Genomic DNA, 8,670 nt, shown 5'->3' with positions numbered 1-8,670 from the left:
ACACTTCCAGGGATCCAGGGGCAGCCACAGCTTCTCTGGGCAACCTGGGCCAGGGCCTCAATACCCCCAACATCCCACCTACCCGCGCTGTTCTGTGAGCCTTACACACAGAATCATAAAAGCCCAGACTGGTTTGGGTGGGAAGGGACCTTAAAGATGCTGCCGTCCCACGCCCTGCCACGGGCAGGGACACCTTTCCCTAGCCCAGGTTGCCCCAAGCCCCGTCCAGCCCGGCCTGGGCACTCCCCGGGCTGGGGCAGCTGCCGGGCCGGCAGGGTAAGGAGCGGAGCGGAGGCAGGAGGGATGCGGCTCATCTGCACTCACAATAAAGGCACCCCCGGGGCTTCCCCGCCTTCCACCCGCGTGTCCGGGCCGGCCCCGCTCCCTCCATCCCCCCGCGCCACCCCCGCGGCTCCGAACCCCGCTCGGAAATACCCCCGAGAGCCACTTACCGCGGCAGCCCGCGGTGCCTGTGCGGGCGGCTCGGCGGCCGGCGGCAGCACAAGTAGGGAGGGCGGCTCTCTGCCGCCCGCCCTCCGCCTGCAGCAGCCAGCCCGGCTCCCCCGAGCTCCGCCTCGAACACCGCGGGCACCTCCCCGCCCTGCCCTGCCCTGCCCTGCCCGGGGCCGCCGGTGCGGCCTGGCCCGCGGGGAGGGGCCCGGCGCGGCCTCCTCATCCCCGGCCTCGCGTGACGGGGGTCGCCGCCCATGGCGGCCCCTCCCCGGGGCTGCGCGGGCGGCCGTGCCGGAGGCCTCGGGCCCACGCGTGGGGCCCGGCGCTGCCACCCGCGCAGCTCCTCGTGGTCGGCAGCTGCCGGGGTGTCGCTTAAAGGCAGTAAACAACTGCAGGGGTTGGATTTCACGGGTTTTGCAAAGTCAGTGATATTCAGGCCACCGGTGATGGGAGCCGTGTTTATCCCAGGCACATAAGTGCTCTTAAAAGGGAGTAAGATCTCAAGTGGCAGCTGGAATTTTTAGATGTTCAGGCTTAGAAGCCCTCAGCTGCAGAGGAAGGTTAGAAAATCCAAGGAAACTCACCAGAAAATGATCAATTGGTGTTTGAGGTTATGGGTTTGGAGTACGATGTTTTGTTTGGGTTTGGGATACAGTGTTCTGTTTGGGTTTTTGTTTGTTTCTTTATTTGATTTTTTGTTTGTTTGTTTTTCTCTTTTTGAGAGATCGTGAGAAAGGAAGAAGAATTGGGGGGGAAAAAAGGGATTTGAATGCAATTTGTGGTGAATAATTGCAGCATGATCCAACACACACATGGTTCTACAAGCGAATGCCTACCCCATGTATGTGTTCTAACAAGTTCTGGGTGTGAATGCCTTCACCATGTATGTGTCCTGATGTGGCACAAAATGTTATCATTTCATGCATTTCTAACAAATATTCAAAACTTGATCATAAGTTTGTTAGAACTGGGAAAATCTTCTGCCCTCCCACCCCTCAAGGGTGTTGTCTACCCACTCGAGGCTGTGCTGTCAGTTTTAATTTATGGTCATTTCTTATTGTGATAAACAAAGTCTCGAGTTTCAAAGTTTCAAATAATAGTTTATTATATGGTAAAAGCAAGCAGCCGCCTGGGTGACAGAAATGGGACCAGTTTCCCAAATCTGCACACCCCTACTACAGGGTACATTTAGTATTTATCTTAGCTACTTCATGCATATTAATTATATCATATACATATACATTCTACAGGTTTTTGCTAAGTATCTAATATATGAGTTTTCTTAAAGCTAAAGCTGAAAGGGTTGTCTCTACAACCAGTCATAATTCATGCATTCTTGGACGAACACACGCCTAAAGATTTAAGGTTCTACTATATTTTATTCTTAGGATAGTAAGGAGGTTTTAGGCCTCTTGACCTTGTAAGAGTCTGTTTTATTTCTTTATGGGGGTGTAATTAAGTTTTACAATCCGTTTGTTTTATTTTGATATAATCACCCATTTGTTTCACGAATCACAATTATTTATATATCACATTATTGACTTCAAACAAGGCAGTTTATTAGCACAAAATGTGTCTACGTTCTGTTTCCAAGTGAACATTTTCTGCACCCAGCACTGCTGTGTCTCATCAGCTCTTCCATACCAGCAAAATCTTGGAGGGAGTAGAAAATGAGAACATTGCACTACTCTCCTCATAAAGAGAAATCCAGGAGTGAGTGAAAACTTTATAAGGATCACATTTGCCAAGCAATCTCACTTTCCAGGAGAGGTTGTCCACATGTTCACAGTGCTGCTACCAATGAACAGGGATGGGCTCTTCTCTCCTCCCTCCATCAGGCTTCTGTTCAACTACTGCTGTCTTTTCGTCTTAGTTACTTTTTACCTCTGTTTTTATCTTAGTTACTCATTGGCAAAGATTGGGCTTCATAAGTTTGCAAAGTGAAAGAATTTTACAAGGGTAAAAAAAAAAGAGAGATGCCTGAAAATACCGCAAAATTCATCCCTCTTGACTCTGCTTTTTATTTAATGCCTAGATGAAAATATTACCTCCTGAGTCTCCGTGTGTGTGGCTGAGTCCCCGGGACACCTGCCAAGACACGAATTTTAGATGCCCGAAATCATGTGCTCAGCAGGTGTAAATTGTGTGCAGGGAGAGTTCACCTTTTGTCCTGAACCCCAGAGGCAGTTTCTCTTCATTAGCGAGGGAAGATGGGGAAGAAGATTATCCTCGTTTCCTGACTGCATGCCAAAGTTATGTATCATAAGGAGAAAATCTGTTCATACGTTCACAAATATGTTTGCTCCTAATCTGTCTTCAGGAAAGTGTCTTTGTGAGGAGCAAGGGGTGCTGATGATCGCAGGAGAGCTGAGGCGGAGGGACAGGAACAGACGCAGAATTTCTCTGCTGAGATTTTTTTCCAGTGGGATCCACGGTAGGTCCTCCCGTTGGAAAATAAAAGTACTTAGTCATGGCTGTGGTTAAACATTGAGATTGTTCTCATCTTGGGCTGCGGGTGTCAGGTGTCAGTCGAAGTACAACCCTGTGGCTTCCCATGGGATGCTCAGTTTGCCAATGAACCAGGAAGTGTTGCTGGTGTTTAATCGTTTCCCCTACATGCAACAGATAAATCCATCCACTGTGTGTCTGAGAATGAGCAAGGGGATCCTTTTTCTATTAAAACTGCAGAATGTGTTATCATCATAATCATGTCTGATTGTTTGCTGTTCCATCAAGATCCCACATCAGGGCTGAGCCGCAGAAACAAATGCAAAAATTGCAGTTTTAAAAGAATAAGGTCGCGGGGCACGTTCTGTGTGGCAGAACAAACACCATCATTAATTGGCCTCTCCCTGCAATGGCAGCACAGGCAGGGAACGGAAGGAAGGGATGTGGACTATCTCTGTTTTTTGGGGCAAACAGCCGAGCTAGGTCTGATAGAAAATGTGAATTTCCTTGGTGAAGAAAAGAAAGACAATATCTTTTAGAAAGCAGGGCTGCTTGGACTAGTCAAGAGTACTTATTTTATCTTTAAACGTTTAAAGATCTTGGTTGTGGCAGGAAATATATATATAAAAAATCTATTAAATTTATTTCCTCTACATGTGCCAGAGTGAGAGATTATATTCAGTAAATGGACTGCAAAAGGCTCTTTGGAATTTGTACTGTATTGTTTTTTATTCTGAGACAATGACAGACCAAAACGAGTCCTGGTGAATTTACACATCTGCTGTTTATCCAGGTATTTTCTCCATTGAATTGATTAGGAAAACCTTAGAAAACCAGTTCAAAGATCACTTTGAAAACCCCAGCCTGATATCCCAGTGCATAATGAATAAAGAGAGGATTTCAGTCTCCTGTTCTCTTCCAGTGCTCATTTCCCTGGCATTGCCTGTCTGATGGTGTTCCTTTGGGACCATTTGGGTGAGATCTGGAATGAACATTTTCAGGGTGTCCGTGGTTTATAAGGAACTTGCACAGATTTCCAGCAACATCATCAGTGGTTGTGTTGGGGGAAATTATTTTAAATAACCATGTATATAATTGTCAGTTTGGTTTTGGTGACCTTTAGTGGTCCAGAACTGTTCCATTGGGAGAAAAGGGATATTGGAAAATCCCTGTGTTTCCCCTTGGCTGGTATCTGAAACAATCAGCATTCCTGGATGTAAATGGCTCCTCTCAGTGTCCAAAGCCCATGGATGGGATATCTCACCCCATCTTCCTTTAGCACCGTTTTTGACCACACCAGCCATCCTGCAGCTTCCCTGGAATTTCAGATCATACCTTTTCATCTACAGAAATACTTTTCCCTGCAGATTTAAATAATTAATTGGGACGTGCCTAGTGGGTCTTGAGCTAAACTTCAGGGAGGCAGCGGATACGTGTGACCAAGTGACCTTTTGCTGTCCTGCTCGTCCCCGCGCTCGCGCTGTGCTCAAAGGGACGCTGTCAAAATTGCTAGGCCTTAAAACTTTAACCCGCTCTGACAAGTTGTTCTACATTATAAGTCTTCCCTAAAAGATTACCACGATTGTTTTGTTTGTTTTGTTCCAACAATCTTTGCTGAAGGCTCCACAATACGGCTTCATTTGTCCTTTTGGGTAGGTGGATATTTTTAAATGCCCGGCTTATTCCGTGACCTGTTAAAATCAAGTTGATGTGCGTGTGCTCCACTCAGCGGAGAACTCGCCGGAGATGGAGCGATTCCTCTGCACTCTGGAAGAAGAGACAAGAGCACGCTCTGGAAGCCTTTATGAGGAGGCTTTTAGAAGCCATTTTGAAAAGCCAGTCGTTATCCTTCGGTGTTTTGGAAGTCTGGACTGGACCTCCCGGGTGATATTAGGTATGTGTTAGTGAAGCACGGGTTGGTTCTTACAAAGAGGTTTGCTGTATGTCAGGGCACTCGGAGTTACTCCTCAGGCACAATTTCTAAGATCTCCACTCACAGAATCACAGGATCATTGAGGTTGGAAAAGGCCTCCATGGAGTCCACCCTGTGCCCAATGCCCACCTTGTCCCCCAGCCCAGAGCACTGAGTGCCACGGCCAGGCCTTCCTGGGACACCTCCAGGGCTGGGCACTCCAAACCTCCCTGGGCAGCCCCTGCCAAGGCCTGACCGCCCTTTCCAGGGAGAAAATCCTCCTGATGTCCAACCTGAGCCTCCCCTGGCACAGCCTGAGGCCGTTCCCTCTCCTCCTGTCCCTTGTTCCCTGGGAGCAGAGCCCGATTCCCCCCGGCTCCCCCCTCCTGTCAGGGGGTTGCAGAGCCAGAAGGTCCCCCCTGAGCCTCCTTTTCTCCAGGTTGAGCCCCCCCAGCTCCCTCAGCTGCTCTTTGTAGGACTTGCATGATTTAATACAGCTCCACTTGAGGTGGATCAGAGCCAGCAGGTATATCTGTACCATCCCACTTTCCCTGTTTTCTATCCAAGGATTGACACCACACCCGTTTTATGGCGGGCGGCTGCACAGCCTCCATCCCGCCGCGTGACACGGGAACACATGTCCCTGTTGGCAGGGAGGGGGGAATGAGCCATATCCACTGGTCACACCCCAGGTGAGCCACACCCCAGGTGAGCCACACCCCAGGTGAGCCACACCTGCACTTTGAGGCTTGATTTGAGCTGTTTTACTGCTGCCTATCAACCTTGTTCCTCTCTCAGCTGCACCAGCTGGACTGGGGTGTGTGAGGCTGCGGTGCCCTGCAGGTGCCCTGGAGCTGCAGCATCCTCCTTGGAGGCACACACTAGAGCACCTCCAGGTGCTGGTGGTGACACAGGAAGCACAGGAAGACGCAGTTTCCCTCAGCCAGAAGCACCAACATCAGAGATCATGGGGATTCTTAATCAACTGAACCAATCCTATGAATTTTTCACCAGTTCTGAGGCTCTGGACCACCCTATCCAATACTACAGGTCTCAGTTCTCTCCTCCGTGCATCACTCTCCTGCTCACAGTGAGTTTTAAGGGAAGCCAGGTGTGACCCCGGGTCACACAGCTTGGGAAGGGGTTTGCAGAGCATGTTCTAGAGTGACATTTGGTCCCCAGGGAGGCCTGTAAGTTGCCAAACTCCTCCTGGGTGATGGAGTTCCCTGCACTACGTCAGCCAACACCCCCAGATGTTCTGAGCAGATGCAAAACATGCTCTAATGGACACGAGGAACTGTTCTCTGAGTTACCAACTGCGAGTGCAAGGATGGGTTTCACTTCTGCTCTGGGAACAAGTGGGACTTGCCAGTAGTGCAAAATGTGTCACTGTGATGACCCTCTGTGCAATAATTCTCTAAGGAGTGGCAGTTCCATGGAAACACTGTGTTCTGCTCTGCCCTGAGCTGCCCCAGAGAGCTGAGGGCACCTGGGGACATGGCTCAGTGGTGGCCTTGGCCATGAGTGAACCTTTGGACTGGGTGATATCAGAGGGCTTTTCCAACCTAACCCATCCTGTGATTCCGTGATTCCATGACTCTCTCTGAGGACACGCTGCTGTTTCCCACATGGCTGTGCACAGATGTTGCCAGGTGTCCCCTGCCAGCCGGGCCCTGGCACCTCAGCTCACCAGCAATGAGAGAAGGTGACAGAATAAAAGTAGAGGGAAACCAGTTGGTCAGTGCTTTCTGTTCACCTCCTCTTGGCTAACTGCTAGGCACAGTAAATAGGGAATTAGGGGCTTCTCAATATGTATATTTTTTTATGTAAGTGCTTGGGGATTTCTGGTCCTGGGCTTGTCTGGGAACAGTTTTTCTAGGCTGACTGATGCAGTCATGAGCAATAACCTAAACTGCAGTTTTTGCTTGAAGTTTTTACAATATCACCTTCTGCTGGAGGAAGTTAAGAAGGGAAGGGAACTGTGACGTATGGTTACATTGTGGTGTTCATGTGTGTCCACACAGGACATTGGAACAGCACCTGTAGTGCCAGATTGCTGTTGGCTGAAGAAGAAAACACCTGCTTCCTCCTTTTCCAGAGGTGGTTGGTAGTCGGTGTTCCTCCTACCTGGGCCGTGTCCTCAAGCACAACTATTCTTTTTGTACGTAAATCTTAATGTTTCCTTGAAGTGAAACACTTGGTGCTGCTGTTCCTTGAACATTCCCCTGACTTATTCAAGGAATAACATTTGTTTATCCCTGAGAAGATACTAACAGAATGCTTAGAGGAAAAAAAAAAAACAATCAAAGAAGGAGTTCTCAAAGAATATGCTGAGAAAAAAAAAGTTTTCAAGGAATATACTGAGAAAAAGTTTTCAAAGAATATGCTGAGAAAAAAAAAAGTTTTCAAGGAATATGCTGAGGAAAAAAAAAGTTTTCAAGGAATATGCTGAGGGAAAAAAAAGTTTTCAAAAAATATGCTGAAAAAAAGGGTTTCAAAGAATGCGCTGAGCAAAAAAGTTTTCAAACAATATGCTGAGAAATGATGCAATGAAATAAAAATGATTACTGAAATCTCATGTCTGTGAGGGATGAACGAGAGCAGGCTCTGTGGAGCGTGTGATGGGGACGTCATACACTTTTCTAGGGGGGGTTGTAATCCTTTAGAGGAAAAACGTATAGCAGGCATTGCTAAGTTTCTAACGCCCTTTTTCCCCGGGGAATAACGGCTCCGAAGTGCTGCCCGGGGACATGGGGGCTGGAAAAGGGCGGAAAACAGGCGGAAAGGGTAAAAAGCGCGGGGTGAGCTGGTTCAGGCAGGGGCGGGCGGATCCCTCCGAGCGGGCATTGGTGGTTCAGTGGTAGAATTCTCGCCTGCCACGCGGGAGGCCCGGGTTCGATTCCCGGCCAATGCAACTCGTATTTTTGCGGGCGGAAAGAAGCCGTCGCGTTTTTGGGGCCGCGGCGCTTTCGTTTTCCCCGCGGGGGGGGGGTTCCCTCGGGCGGGAAGAGGATGGATGTCGGGATGGCCATCCCGGCGGCGCCTCTTCCCGCCCGAGGGAACCCTTCCCCCCCGGGAGACCTGTCCCCGCGGCGGCCGCGCGGGGATGACGGGAAAAATAATAATTAAAGGAAAAAAAAAAAAGAAAAAGAGGACAAGGAAAAGAAACGCCTGGAGATGCCGGGGATTGAACCCGGGACCTCACACATGCGAAGCGCGCGCTCTACCACTGAGCTACATCCCCGGCCGTGGGGGCCTTGGCGCCCGGCGCGCTCATGTGGCCGCGCCTGGGCCCGGGCCCGCCCTTCCCGCCCTCCTCGTCCCCACACGACTCCCTCTGCCGGGAACGGGAGCAGGGATCCCCCGGGAACGGGAGCAGGGATGCCCCCCAGGAGCAGCGCTGTGTGCAGGGAAAGCTCGGGGCCCGGGGCAGCCCGGGCTGCTGAACCCCGCTCAGGGATACCCAGCCGGGGTCGGGACTGGCAGGTTTAGAGCCCTGATACTGAATGGGAAAGAGCCACCCCCTCAAAAAAAAAAAAAAACAAACCAAAAGCAACTTTCATGAGCTTTAGCAGGAACTGCTCTCTGTTCAGGTTTATTTTCAGAACCGTCTCCATCTCCATGGTACTGCCAGTCTCCCTCAGTGTGTGCCTGAGGTACCCTAGAGAGTCATGGAGTCATGGAATGGTTTGGGTGGGAAAGGACCTTAAAACTCATCCAGTTCCTACCCCTGCCATGGGCAGGGACACCTCCCACCAGCCCAGCTTGCTCCAAGCCCATCCAACCTGGCCTTGGACACTTCCAGGGATCCAGGGGCAGCCACAGCTTCTCTGGGCAACCTGTGCCAGGGCCTCCCC

The 8,670-nt window shown here is 50.1% G+C and overlaps 1 protein-coding gene, 1 long non-coding RNA gene and 2 other non-coding genes across 7 annotated transcripts in view; 2 read left to right on the top strand and 2 right to left on the bottom strand.

Moving 5' to 3' along the window:
* Positions 1 to 563, bottom strand: part of GPD2 (glycerol-3-phosphate dehydrogenase 2) — a 49,662-nt gene extending 49,099 nt beyond the window's left edge. The window contains exon 1 of the mRNA XM_017823794.1: positions 453 to 563. The gene's annotated coding sequence lies outside the window, so the exon portion shown is untranslated. The remainder of the gene's footprint in view (positions 1 to 452) is intronic.
* Positions 564 to 818: 255 nt separating this feature from the next.
* On the top strand, positions 819 to 7,101 carry LOC108501661. 4 transcript variants are annotated; one of them, XR_001876254.1, is made up of 5 exons: positions 819 to 1,013; positions 2,774 to 2,887; positions 3,565 to 3,694; positions 4,558 to 4,795; positions 5,381 to 7,101. It is a non-coding gene; the product is annotated as an uncharacterized LOC108501661 (long non-coding RNA). The 4 variants fall into 4 exon arrangements; XR_001876251.1 differs by lacking the exon at positions 3,565 to 3,694; XR_001876252.1 differs by lacking the exons at positions 819 to 1,013; positions 3,565 to 3,694 and adding an exon at positions 1,137 to 1,294.
* A 555-nt stretch (positions 7,102 to 7,656) lies between these two features.
* TRNAG-GCC lies at positions 7,657 to 7,727 on the top strand. The gene has a single exon. It is a non-coding gene; the product is annotated as a tRNA-Gly (tRNA).
* Positions 7,728 to 7,985: 258 nt separating this feature from the next.
* TRNAA-CGC lies at positions 7,986 to 8,057 on the bottom strand. The gene has a single exon. It is a non-coding gene; the product is annotated as a tRNA-Ala (tRNA).
* Positions 8,058 to 8,670: the final 613 nt, after the last annotated feature.

This window comes from Lepidothrix coronata, unplaced genomic scaffold (assembly GCF_001604755.1).
Source record: "Lepidothrix coronata isolate B3197 unplaced genomic scaffold, Lepidothrix_coronata-1.0 Scaffold105, whole genome shotgun sequence".
NCBI lineage: Eukaryota > Metazoa > Chordata > Aves > Passeriformes > Pipridae > Lepidothrix > Lepidothrix coronata.
Note: the sequence above shows the minus strand (reverse complement) of the source record. Positions and strands in the feature narration are given on the sequence as shown.